Raw genomic sequence first — 13,735 nt, 5'->3', positions numbered from 1 at the left:
CTGTGTAATTTCAGTCTTGCTAGTGGATTCAGGTCACAAACGTGATAGCTACCTTAAGAAACAAGAGGAGAGCAAGGAAGTTGCAGTAGATAACCAAACAGCAGAGAAGAGAGAATATTAAGTCAAAATTGGTGTAGGGAGCAGCCAGATGACGCTATTGGTGTCCATCAGTGCCTGTCTAACTTCAGCACACTGCATTGGAATGTGTGACTGATGCTCGGTTTGAGCAATCTGATATTTTCTTTAATAGGCAATCACTTTCTATCCAAACTTTTATGTTCAAAATCTTTACTTGATGTTAATCATTGACAATCTGTAGTGACAGTTGCATTACTGAAAGAGCCCTTTCAGTGACATATGTCATTCAGTTCCTGAATTTCGATGAAAAGAACTCTCCAAGTGGAATAGTTCTATGGGGAAAGTAAATACTTTGATCCAGCATTAGTCTGCTCCAAATGTGGAACCAAAGTAGAGAAAAAAGGTAATTTGCAGAAATTCTGAGACTGAGCCAAGAACTGTGCCTTGATTCTTTGAGTCCCATAACAGCATCCCCTCCCTCTTCCAAATTGTCAATTTCTAACAGAAAACATCTTATTTATAACAATATGGTGGTTTTGGGTATGTTTAATGGCAACGGCTATGAAGTACATGTAGTATAATGCATGCATCTACCAACACAGTTGTACATGTGATTTACTGTTCTCTGATATATTTCACAGACTGCTTATTTTTGGTGACCTTGGCAATGTGTTTGATTCAATGAGGGATTATCGTATTTGGTAGGCCCTGTATGTAACTCTGTGACTTGGTTGAAAGCTTTGCAGTGATTTCCATGTGCAATTAATACATTTTGTCAGTGGCAAATGCATGCAGAAATAATATACTCTTTGAAAACTCTCCTGTGTACGTTTTATATCAAAATAGCACCTGGTAGCTGAAACCTCCCGAGATGTGTTGGATTTGAGGTGGGAATGTAGCATTAAGAACTGCTTGTATAATACAATAGTGATTTTCAGTATGGAAATAACAATTCCTTAGAAATCTGAGTAACTCAAAAGCTTAGATGTCTTTAAATCATCACCATCTTTAAATGTCTTTCTTGTACTGTGTCTTGCTCCTCCTTACGATGCAACTGAATGTCAAGTTATCCGAAGAACAAAGAAAATGACCCCCGGAAATGTGTAATGTCTTCACTCTGATATTCCTTCAAGAAATGACCCTTGTACAACTAATAGATAACAGCAGGGAGTATGGTCGTATGGATACCTTGCATAGGGCTGGCTCTGAAATGGGATTTGCGCCCTTTGAAGAAGTATCATCTAGTTAGTTCCAAATCAAAGAAGTGCCAAGATTTCCTGAAAGCCTCAGAGATCCTCTTACAATTAACTTTGCTGGAATATTTAATGTTGCTCTTTCTGACATATTCTAGTTGTATCTTTTTGACAGGTATCATTCAGCATGTAATCTAAAAGTCATAGCTACCTAAAACATTTAATTCATACTTCAAGAAAAACAAATGTTTTGACCCTATTCGTTCAGTTTTGTTTTTTTTTTTTTTAGATGTCAGGAGATTGATATTTGTTTTTGAAGTACTTCAATTCTGTCAAATCTGTTTTCAGATATAAAATTTTTACATTTAGAAATGCTCCATCCAGTCAGCTCTAATGTGAAGTGTCTGTGAAGTTGCAAACATTTTCATCTGCCCAATATAGAAATGGACCATGACTGATAAGAGTGTTTCAGTGCTACTCCTGTCAGACTTCACAGAATTGAGACTATTAGAATGTAAACCCAAATCCTCTCCCTTTGTTTTTCAAAAACGCCCAAACTGCTCCATCCAAATAAAAAGTTGCTTTGTAGTGTTGCCTTTGATATTCTATAGAACTCCTTTTAGAACTGCAGTTCACAGTGGGCCTTTAATTTCTGCTAGATATAAAAAATAAAAATAGCATTGATACCTAAACTACAAATCAAAATAAACAAACAAAGGAAAAAAAATAAACAAACTCTGGCTCTTTTTATCTGTTTATATTCTCACAGAGCTGTTGTTATTACAGTCACCTCTGAAACAGTAATGGATGATATCTTCATAGTGCAACAGTGTGACTGGAAATGTTATTCCCAGTTTGCTGACAGATACTCAGAAGAAAAAAAAAAAAGTAGAAAAATGGTGAGGCTTATCTCACATAACTTTAGATATATGAGATATGAAAAATAGATTTCTGGTCTAAATAAGCTAGACTCCCTCTGTACACAGTAGAGAGAAGGGGACTTTTAGGGGATGATTTATCATCTTGTGGAGGTAGTCTAGACAACTCACACAAACACCCAGCTTTCAGAGAGTGATGTGGGAAGCCAAGTGATTTGCATAATTAAAACAAAGTCTCCAGAACTGCAGCCCAGCAATGAAGCTATATTTCCCATCCAGTCCTCCATGCGTTCCAGCATACACCTATCGCAAGTAGTCCTAGTCACCACTTCCCAGAGAATATCATATTCTGTAACACTAGGAGCTGAGTAACTAACTCAGTGGGGGTGTTAACCAGACCAGAGGTATATATTCCAAGCTTTCTGTGTCCACACTGAAAAAAGAGCTACACACCTCTGCCAAACATTCTCATCCATTTTGCATTTGGAGCTGTTTTACTGGCTGCATTTTCCCATGCTTTTTGAATCTTTCTTCATTAGGAGCCTCTAGCATCTGACAGGTAATTTGCTTGCCTACAGCTTCCCCTATTAACACTACCTTTGGACTGAGCACATAGGAACAAATGGAAAATGGATGTTGTGCCATTTAATGGAGTACCTGTCCCTCATCTGTTTTCAGTCTGTCATGTATCCTTCCCACCCCTTTCCTATGGCCATACTGGGGGAAGGAGAGTTGCTTACACCTGTGTGGATGTTTCTATTGCACACTGAACAGCTGTTTGTCCTAAACCAGTATGTGCTGCTTGTTATTCGAAAGGATTACTTCTGCAGATGTTCCCACCACTATGCCCTCCTGTCTTTTCCTCTGTCCCTCTCTCATACATGAACAGATTGCAGTGATTTTTATTTATTTATTTATTTATTTCCCCTCCAGAGAACTAAATCCCAAGCCAGTCCTCTGGATTTTCTTTACTTATTCGTAAGCAGCAGTTCATTCAGGCATATGGCTTTCTCTCCTTCTTCACCATTTGGACAGATGTTTTCTCTTGACTTTGTACATTCTTAATCCACAAGAGAAATGAGAAAATTTCATGATTTGTTAAGTAAAAAGAAAAAGACCATTTTTTTCTGATGCAAACTGTTTTTCAGTTGCATGTTCCTTTAATGCCATGATTTTCATATCAAGACCAGTTAATATAACAGGAACAGAAATTTCATTCTCATTACATTTGAATCCCAGTGTGATAAGTGCTGTGCAAACATGCAACAAGAATGATTCTCCCCTGCCTGAAATAGCTTCCATACATGAAAGGATGGCAGGTAAGTGAAACAGTCAGATGAGAGGATTCAAAGCAGTGATGAGACTTTTGTGCTCCACATATTAAGCAGTGGTCAGAGCACCCCCATTGCATAATTATGATGATTGGTTTACAGGTAAATGAGAGGTAAGAAGTTATTAGCAATAATTGTCTGATTAATGGCAGGCAGAAAATGCTGAAGGTATATTTAAACAATCATACTAAAACCTTCAAAATTATTTCTGGGCCATTTGAAGGTCAACATTAGCATTAGCTTTTAAAAAATTCAGATTCCAGTGTATGCCTCTGTTCTTGTGGAAAGAGGAATGTTAATATATGCCCTGCCTGTGTGAAAATACACTGTCCTGAAATTATGCTATTATTATTTCCTCTTAATTTCTTCTTAGAATAGACTCTCAAACTGGACATAGCATGAAAAGATGTATATGTATGCATGCATATGTTCCCCCCAAGTAAAATGAAGCCCTAACATGAGAATGTTTCACGAGCAAGTAGCAAGATGAGAGCTGAGTGTCCATGCACATGTGCAGGGCTTTTTATGTGGTGTTGGCTGTCTCTGATAAACTTAAAAATGAATGAAAGAATCTGTCTCTAAACCCTTCGTTCTTCACTACCCGCTATATAGCTCTTCCTAAATTAATGATTACAACCAAGATTTTAATATGATAGCCTTGTCTTTCTCACCGTAAGCATCCCACACACATTCACACCTCCCACTGTGACAGCTGAAGGAGCAAGAATGAGCACAGCCCCAGTGTAAGCAAAATCAAAGAGATTTATTCAAGGGTTATACGGTTTTTGACGCAAAAAACTTTTCTTGTGACAATGGGCTGTTGGATAACATTCAGGGTGATCTTCCCTGAGCCTCATTAAGCTGTCTTCAGTAGTTAGGTTTAAAATGAGAGGCTGGTGGCTTCCTAGATGTCTGAAAGAAAAAGCATGAGATTCATCTCTGCTTGCAGTTCTTTTATGGCTGAGTAAAGTGCCCTGACGGATATTCAGAGTGACTGAATACAGAGTGAAGAATGCTGGCTCCAGTGAAGTCTACACAAGAGATATAAACTCTGCTGAATTAGCTCTTCAAATATTTTGAAACCCTGCTGTATTAATAGGCTTATTTTTCAGCATGACCCTGAACAGACCCAAAAGACTATTGGTGTGTTTGAGGCACACAGTAAAAGAGATGAAAAGTTTAACTTTTTCTGGGTACTAGAATCAACGGGGTCGCTGCTGTGACCTTCAGATCTGGCTAGGAATAAGAGCTTTATCCTATAATGAGATCTTATTTTATGGGTGGGAAGGAGGAAAAGCTTGTGCAGGGTGAACTTAGGTGGTCTGTGGGATTCACAGCACTTGGGCTGTGTGAAGGATGAACCCTCAGAACTGAATTTTTCTGTCTTTGCTTCTGAAAAGCATCTAGAAGAGACAGGGTCATGAAGGGTGACATTTAGCCAACATTGCCAAGACCCAACCATTGCCAGATTCTCATCTCTTGAAATGACTGAGACAGTGGAGCTGAAGGAAATACATGTCCCAGGATGTTAGAGGTCTCCTGCTTTTAAATGCTACAAACACAGTGTCTGTTTCAGAAACAGGATTCCAAGAACAGGTGAAAATCTTGAATATACAGGGAGAGTGGGGAGGCAGCCTGCTGGCCACAGGCCTAAAGAAGAGCAACAGCACCTGGAACTTCACAGAATTAGCCCCACAGCTGGACAGAAATTAGTATCCCTTATTAGTATCCCTTATATTTGGTGTTGCCTTTCTGCCTGGGTGAGAGATTTTTCTTTGGATATTCCTAATATCATTACACTCCCTGAATTTGCCATCTCCCAAATGCCCTTCCCATAGTCTGAGTGTAAAAGGTGTGGGGTTGGAGCTTTGGGCCAGGAAAAATTCTTCAGCATTTTATTTTGAGTATTTGAAGTCAGTGTGGTTGTTTAAGCTTCCTGTGTTATCTGCAATTCAGCTCCTCTGTTTTCACTGTTCGTGGTATGTACTGAAAGTAGCAAGAACTTCAAATATTAATTAAACAGCCTGGTGCAGGTGTCTGTCTAGGGTAACCCCACTGAACTTGGCTGAATATGCCTCACTTGCATTGTGGATGAATGATGGATTCGGAAGCACAAAAATTCTTCTCAAAAGAATTACTCTCATCCTCCAAATGTTATTTATTTGGATTGGAATGGGTCTTTTCAGCTTTAGTGATATTCATCAAAACCCTGCTTTGTGATACAATATTGCTCTTTTATTAAGCCATAATGCTAGTAGATTGTTTTAAGCCTTATGCTGTGAATCTCTTGCAAATGAAATGCTGCAACAGGAATATCTGCACGATAAGGAAATTGGAGGATGTTTTTCTGCACAACTTTATCATTCCGATGGTCTGGAGGATCTGAATGATTGAAAACCAACACGTAAATAAAGCCATATCTATTACATACCCAAATGTTGGTGAAGTACTGAGTGGTGGGGAGGAATGTTTAAATGATCATGTGAAGCTAAACAGTGCTGCATGGACTTGAGTGACTGAAATGACATTTTAATCAAATCTGACAGCTCTATTGCATTATAATTATAAACTGCCAGAGGCACTTTTTAGACTATCAGTACTTTTGGGATAGCTTGCATCTAAATTAAAATTGAACTTCAAAGCAGTTTGATGGGGATGCGTTTCCAAGGAGTTTCAAAAATGTGAAAGACACTAACTGATTAGCATTACGCACTGTACCAGCTGGTTGCTACTGTAAAAAAATAAAATAAAAAATAACAGCCATGCTGATAATCAGAAACCACTATCTTGAATCCTATTCATTTTCTTTTGAATTATTTGGGGGAGGGAAGAGGGGGGATTGTTACAGTCGTGTACTTCCTTTCAAATGTTTATTTAGTTTCTCTGCAAAGAGACAAAAACTGGGAGGAAGAGAGAGAAATCTGGAAGATCTCCAAGGGTTAGCTCACTAGCAATCTGTTTAGATGTCCTCTTCTCAACCGAGCCCTGCTCTGCTAAATATTTATGGCAATGTTTAACAAATAAATCTCACCCACCTCTCCATTTACAGTAAAACAGAAGAGTGAAATGCTTTAAGGGAGGATTACCCCTTTTTTATCATGAGAGGGAATGAAATTCCATGAACATATTTTAATTTCTGGAAAATCTGAAGTCTAGAACTGCAAACATCTGTCCGTCCACATTACAGATGTTCTGCCTGAAGCTTCTGTTCTGATCCCATCTCTAGACAACAACTACAAAAAGGAGTTCACAGCTCTTCTGTGTTTTCTCTTTCTTGTCATATTGTATAACCACTAATTGGAAGCTACAGATATTCTCAGGACTAGGTCCTGTCTTCAGATACATGCGTGCATCGCTTGGCGCATTGTAAAAGTCAGCCAGTCCCTCAGCCACAAGCTGAATTGCAATGAATTGCAAGGCAGGCTGTGTGCTGTGAGGAGGTAACAGGACCCTGATTTACTTAAGCGTTTAGGTATCTAAATCCAGTGATGGAACTCTACTGATTTCAGACAGAGGTTAAATTTTCAGAATATCTATGTGCATGTATGCCAGTTTCCCATCAGCTCCTGCCCTTTGACATTAACCATTCTATAATGAAGAATAGAATTTTTGGTTTAATTGTTTTCATTTTGCTTCCACCCATTTTTGGATTCACTCAGCTTCAAATATTTTAAGGGGTGCCATGGTAAGAAAGAGCACAGTGTGTCGTCATACCAACAGTCTCTGTTCAGTAATGGCTAAGGCTGGACTCTTCTGGAGAGTACTATGAAATTGCTATGAGATAGATGGAATATTTTTTCCATACTGGCCCCAAATGTCTGGTAAGTAGATGGAGCACTTACAGGAGAACTTATAGATCTTTAAATTTCATTGAGTTTTATGACTGTAGGTGAAAGAAATGTCAGTTATATAATTCAGGAATGTGCAGTTAGACTTCTATATTTCCAATACTGTCGGTATCTGTGAGCCCTTTCAAGATTTGTCTTAGAATACTGGATTTATGTGGATGCCTCCACAGTTTTCTGCCCACCTACAGTGCCAATCTGTATAAATTTGGTGTATGCAGAATCTATGTAAACAACTAGTGCCAAGGAATTTGAAGCTTACTTACCATTAGTCCAAATTTTGAAAAATAGAAAACTTCTAGCAAAAGTATCTAACCTTTTCTGTTCTGATGCATTGGTTTCCACCCTACTAAATACTGTGTTAAGAATAACTCTGGTAAATATGCAGTGTTTCTTTCATATTTCATTATTATTACATTATTGCTGTGGATAACTTCGGATGTTTGTTTATATTCATGGTAATTTATTTATGACTCGATTTACTGATAGTGCATGTAGTTAATAGCATATGGAAACTCTTTCCATAGATTCAAACCTGTTACATGAAAGCATACTTCAGGACTGCATCATCCCTATTTTTTAAGCCAGAGCATTCATTTTCACAGAATTAGTTTGGGGAGTTTCTCAGGGAAAGAGAGAGAGTCAGAAAACAATGCATCATTCATGAATCATTTTCTCAGAAACTACTTACTGTTTTGCAAGAAAATGTTGACAATTCATTCAGGGTCTCCCTCAGTCATGATGCACTTCCTTTTCCTCAGTCCAAATGGACATGCAAAAGTATGCAAGTAAGATAGGACAAATTTGGCCATCACTGTAACTGCACATATGGACCAGGTATTGCAAGCAAACATGTTAGTTTGAATAACTGTAAGCAAAATCTGGGCTCCTTCAAGCTGCAAACCTGTGATGGCTGGGTAGTGAGAGCTTCATACCACAAACTCAAATTTCAGCAGCAGCTTTGTTAGCTTTAATTGCAAGTTAGAATGCCAAGCACTTGAACCGGAAAGGTTAAACATACATGCATAACTTTCCTAACACTGACTGGTTCCCCTGCCTTGGCCCTTGCTGGCCGTACACACTTGTCCTGTTAGATGGCAGGTGATGAGAACACCTGGTAGTGTCACCATCCAGTGCCCATTCACGTACCAGCCTTTGTGCATCGCTCATTAGATCTCACTTTTGAGCACAGCTGGTCCTCAGTTGAGAGCTGCATCGTTGCAGACAGCCTCACAGACAGACAGAAGCTGTTTCTTGCCCAGTTCTGCTAGCTTTTTCACTAAACTGACACAGATACTGTGACCTGGTAGCACAGCAGGATTTTATTTCTCATAATTCCAATGGTATTTTTCACTGTTAAAATTACCATCACAAATCATTGCTGCAGGAGCTCTTTTCAACAAGAAATGACAAGTTACTAAAGAAAAACATTTGAAGACATTTAAACTGAAAGCTGGTATTCCCATTTACCCCTTGACAACATATCAGCCACTCTCAGAGACAGGGCGAGGCAATTCACAGAGCCTTTCTGCTTTACTACACTCGCTCTCCCTCCTCCACCCACTTTTCTCTCTCTTGCCAACCACATGGAAATTCAGAACACTTTCCCAAAAATAGTGTTCAAATCTGAAGCCTGGATATATGTGTGCCGGTAGCTTGCAATTCTTGACATACTTCTGTTGGCTTCAAAGGGTATCTGCCAGCTGCTGGCCTGGAAGCAGTGAAACTGACTCTTAGCTGCTGGAGCTGAAGAAGCACCCGGCCGTGGAGTCTCCTGCATAATGAAAATGTTCAGGTCAAGGCACACAGGAGCTCTGAAATGGGGATTTAACATAAGTCTGTCCAGCTGGGACCACATCTTCTACCTTCTTCCCACTCCAGTAGTTCACTTTGTACTGATTTACCCACACTTCTTCCTACCAGAGCTCAGCTTTGGCAATCAGCCTTTATTGGCTGAAAGCCAGAAGGCAGGTTGCATAAAAATTTCCATGTGCCAAGATTACTTCTACTGTGACATATCCCTTTTTCATAACCCCTTTGCATATCAGCTTTTTCCTCTTTCCCTTCTTCTCAACAACTACAAGAGCCAACCAGCATATAAAGCCATGGTTAGAAGGATGTTTCCTCATGTTTTTCCTCAGCATACTCCTGACTTCAGCGGAGATAGATGAAATATGCACAGATTCTTTCACGTTTAGCAGCCTCCATTTCACTGACTTAAAACATACCTCATGTAAATATTTTGGCTAATAACTTTAAAGAGAACACCTAGCTGGGATCAGTTCCTTCAAGTGATTAACACTGTATATACCCAAATATTGGGCTTCTGATTTTTGTAGCAATGTTATACAACATTTATACGTCACTTTCTTCAAGAACAGGTCTGTATATGCAGCAAAATGTTAGTATAAACATAGCTTACTTTTAAATGGAAGCTCAGAAAAATCTTTGCTGTACATCTCTTGTGAATGCGATGAAAAGTGAAGGATGAGTTAAATTCCCTGTTGTTAAGTAACTACTTGTAACTGGATTGTTTGCCTTTTAGGGGGACATTTCTTCTAACTGAACCTTGGTAACTGACTCTTAGATAGCCAACATAGGATAAGATAAATCACAGTAGTGTAACTCTGTATTTCTGTTGGCATCATCTTAGATTGAGTCCTCGGGAACATATGGAGTGCACTGAGTGAGAATAGATTCAGTGATGCTCTTCGTGTCTGCTGGCTGGGAAGTAATTGTAGCAGAAAAAGAAGAAATCACCAACTTGTACTGGCATGTTCTTCTGCCTGCTTAGATTTATAAATGTAGGCATCCATGGCCAGCAAAGACTTGGCAATAAGTGAATGCAGACTTCAGGCAGCTATTCCTGAATGAGATGTGGTGGTGACAACATACTCGTGTCATTTGGCTACAAGTAGTTGCTATGAATCTGTTCCAAAACAATGGAATTGCTGTATTTGCCAGAAGTTTTCTGTCCTGCTATGGAACATAATAAAACAATTTAAGATGGTTTGATGAGTATTATAACCAACTCAGACCTAAATGGTCTCAGCTGAGTTCCTTGTTTGCCACAGACTTTCCATCTAACCTCAGGTGAATTATTTAATCTCACTGTTCCATACAGTGTTGTGAGGATGCATTGGTAAATCTGTAGGAGGCACCCAGATATTGTGGCTGTGGATGTTGTATAAAATAACACAACAGTTACAACTTGGAACTGGCATATACTTCATCACGTGGAGTATCTGAATGAGACGAGAACATATTTACCCACAGCATGGGAAGAACTGCTACTCAGAGGTGAAAGCTGTGGAAGGGTGTGCTTGCAAAGTTATTACAGAAAATTAAGAAAACAATTCCCATGTATAATTGCAGGTTCATGCCACAAACAAAACACATGCATCAGCATTTTGAGTGTTGCGGTGGGTTGACCTTTGCTGACAGCCAGTTGCCAACCCAGCTGCTCTCTCAGTCCTCCTGCTCAACGGGATATGGGAGAAAATAAGATGAAAAATCTCAACGTAAAGACCGGGAAATCACAAATTAGATTACCATCATTGGCACAATAGGCTCAACTTGGGGAAAATTAATTTATTGCCATTTAAAATAAGAGTTGGATACTAAGAAACAAAGAAAAAAACAACAAAAACAAACAAAAAAAGCAACAAAAAACAAACACTCCCCCCCACCTCCTCCTTTTTTCCCTGACTTAACTTCACTCCTGCACTCCTAACTCCTTCTCAGTCAGTCCATAGCAGTTCCTCTGCTGCTCCTTTCTCCTCACACCTTTCCCCTGCGCCATCATGGGCCCTTCCCTGGGCAGCAGCTCCTTCAGGGCACATGCCCTGCTCTGCCATGGTCTCCCCATGGGCTGCAGGTGCACCTCTGCCCCGGCACCTGCAGCACTTCATCCCCGTCCTCCTGCTCTTCTCAGCGTGGTGCTGGCAGGGCCGTTCCTCACACGTTTTACCTCAGCCCTGGCTGCCCTGCAGCGTGTGGCCCTTCCCTCACGCTGCCCCAGAACCTTCTGGAAGTGGCCCAGGCCTCACCTCACGTGGCCCTGCGGGCTACACCTGGGCATGGGCACCCATGCAGGTGTACATTCAGTAGAAGCTGGCAGCAATACCTGCTCTACATGCCTTGCCAGGTGATATACACGCAATTGATCAATATCTGTTCGTCTTGCTTGATAGTTGTTTGATCTGCATATGTTTCTTTGGGAGTTTTTTTCTCTTTTCGCCTAGGCCTGTAGAACCAGTACAGGATAAAGGAGTTCGGTCGATAAGGACTAAGAGTGCCTGAGTGATTGATTCTAAAGTGTTTTTTTCCTGCTTGATTCTGATGATCCTAACAGTAAAAGTACTAAAGGCTAATATGTAGTAATGCACTGTCATAAGGATTAAGGTACTATTCACTTCAGACCTCAGAAGAAAATACAAGTAATTCCAGATGCTTTGGAAAATAGCATGAGCCTAGGGAAAATTTAGTTGAGAAAATATTCAGTTGGTGAATGGCCTCATATTCAGATGCTGGAAGAATACACTACTCAGACATTCAGTCTCCGTTCCCCCAAGATTAATTTATTATGAAAGTATAAGTAAGGGATAAACTATGTTGTTTATAGGTACAGTTTGCTGGTGATAAAATCAGGTATAGGCCTCAAGTCTGCCAGCCCTCTCAGTTCTCTGAGCCTGATCCAAATACAGTGACATGCTCTGTTTAGCAAGGCTGCATTTACAAATTTTTTATTATAAGGCTGTGTAGAGTGACTTATCTCAAATACAGGTAAACACCAAAGCTTGCAAGTCAGTTACCCTGCAACAGTTGGACATTCCCACTTGAGGATGCAAATGTTACAGTGTCCTTAGCAGTGGTTTGGAGAGCAATGTGTTTGTGAGTACAAGTTCAGAATAACAATAGAGACAGTAGGAGTTCAGAGTGCCCCATGCATATGTTCAAAATAATTGATGGATACCTGTGGGACCATTCGGCATTTCAGGTTCAGTTCATCTCTTAACTTACCATTAGACCCATTTCCAGTTGAACACCCTTTGGGCCTGAAATGCAGAGGAAAGAAATGAGCAATAGGAAGAGGGAGCAGAGACTTTCTTCTGCATATGGAAATTATTCTTCAAATGTCTTTGTTGACAGCTGGCATGGCACAAAATAAACATAGGTCTATTTGCAAGTAAGCAAGAATTAGCATAAACAGCAGCTGCTGTGTTACCAAAAAAACATGTAACAATAAAGAATTTTTTTCTGCCTTCAGAAACAAAGGTAGGTAAAAAGCCTGCATGAAATAATGAGTTAGTTAACCACCTGTTAAAGTTCTGAGCAGTGGCAAAATGAAAGAGGTATTTGTTGATGGCATAAGCATATTTCTGAATCAGATTTTCTAATTAAAACTGAATCTATACTTATGATAAAAAATGCAAAGCAATATCAAAAATGTTCTCTTGCTCACCTCTCCTCTCTCCCAAATCCAGGGAGTTCCTACACCTGTCTTTTGAGTTGCTTTCTTGCCGCATCCAGATGTCTCAATTTTCTCTTAGCTTGCTTGGATATGATTTCTGCTCCCTTTCTCCACCTACATATCATATAAAGTCAAGTCAGATCATCATAACATATACTCATATTTATGGTCAGATCGCATTCAGGAAAATAACTTTATGGGTTTTTGTCTCTCAAACCTCTCTGTGTTAAAAACTGGTTGCTAGTTTACTAGCATTGTCACATTTTAATAAAAACTGATGATTCAACACAGTGAAATGCAGAAACAAGCAAAGAAACAATTTTAAGTTCATTATTTTAGATTGATGATGCTTGAATTTATTACTTAATCAGCTTCCCATGGAAGGTGGCTTACCTGTTCAATTAACTTTTCAGAGTAAGTTGTATATCCAGTTACATACAAATTCCATAGATTAGCTTATCTAGATTTTCTTTATATTTTAGCATTGTGACTCATATCTAGTTTTCATTTGTTTGGAACTGCAGCTATTTGTCTCTAAATTTTTCTGACAATAGGGTATTTTAAAAAAAGAAAACAAGGTAAATAATAGCCCTGTTTAGAAGTTATAGAGAGCTTTATATCTTCAAAAAACAGTTTAATGTAAGTCTCAATACAGAGTCTCTCAAAATCAGCATGAGTCTTCCCACAATAAATTTTAGATCCAAATAGCTCAGAGTCAGATCCTGATATTGTTGCTTACCAGAATATTCACTTCATTTCATGAGTCGATAAAATTAGTTGAGTTAAATATTACCCATACTCAGGCATCGGAGTCTTATGTTAAACAGACATCCTACCCCTGGAATGTATGTATCAAGGAGCAGGCTGTATGGGCATGCTTGTAGGTCTGTTGATGTGCTTACAGCCATGTAAAAGGTCAGTGTTAGTGCCAGGCTGA

General features: G+C 39.4%; 2 long non-coding RNA genes across 3 annotated transcripts in view; one reads left to right on the top strand and one right to left on the bottom strand.

The window, feature by feature from the left end:
• LOC308179671 overlaps nt 1-13,735 on the top strand; it is a 272,263-nt gene that overhangs the window by 88,549 nt on the left and 169,979 nt on the right. The gene's annotated exons all lie outside the window — the stretch shown is intronic.
• Nucleotides 8,981-12,914, bottom strand: LOC308179678. Its single transcript, XR_013940483.1, has 3 exons — nt 12,790-12,914; nt 12,348-12,382; nt 8,981-9,099 (listed from the first exon to the last, which is right to left on the bottom strand). It is a non-coding gene; the product is annotated as an uncharacterized lncRNA (long non-coding RNA).

This window comes from Anser brachyrhynchus (assembly GCF_964034855.1).
Source record: "Anser brachyrhynchus genome assembly, chromosome: 17".
Lineage (NCBI taxonomy): Eukaryota > Metazoa > Chordata > Aves > Anseriformes > Anatidae > Anser > Anser brachyrhynchus.
The sequence above is the reverse complement of the archived record's forward strand: the minus strand, read 5'-3'. Positions and strand labels throughout refer to the sequence as shown.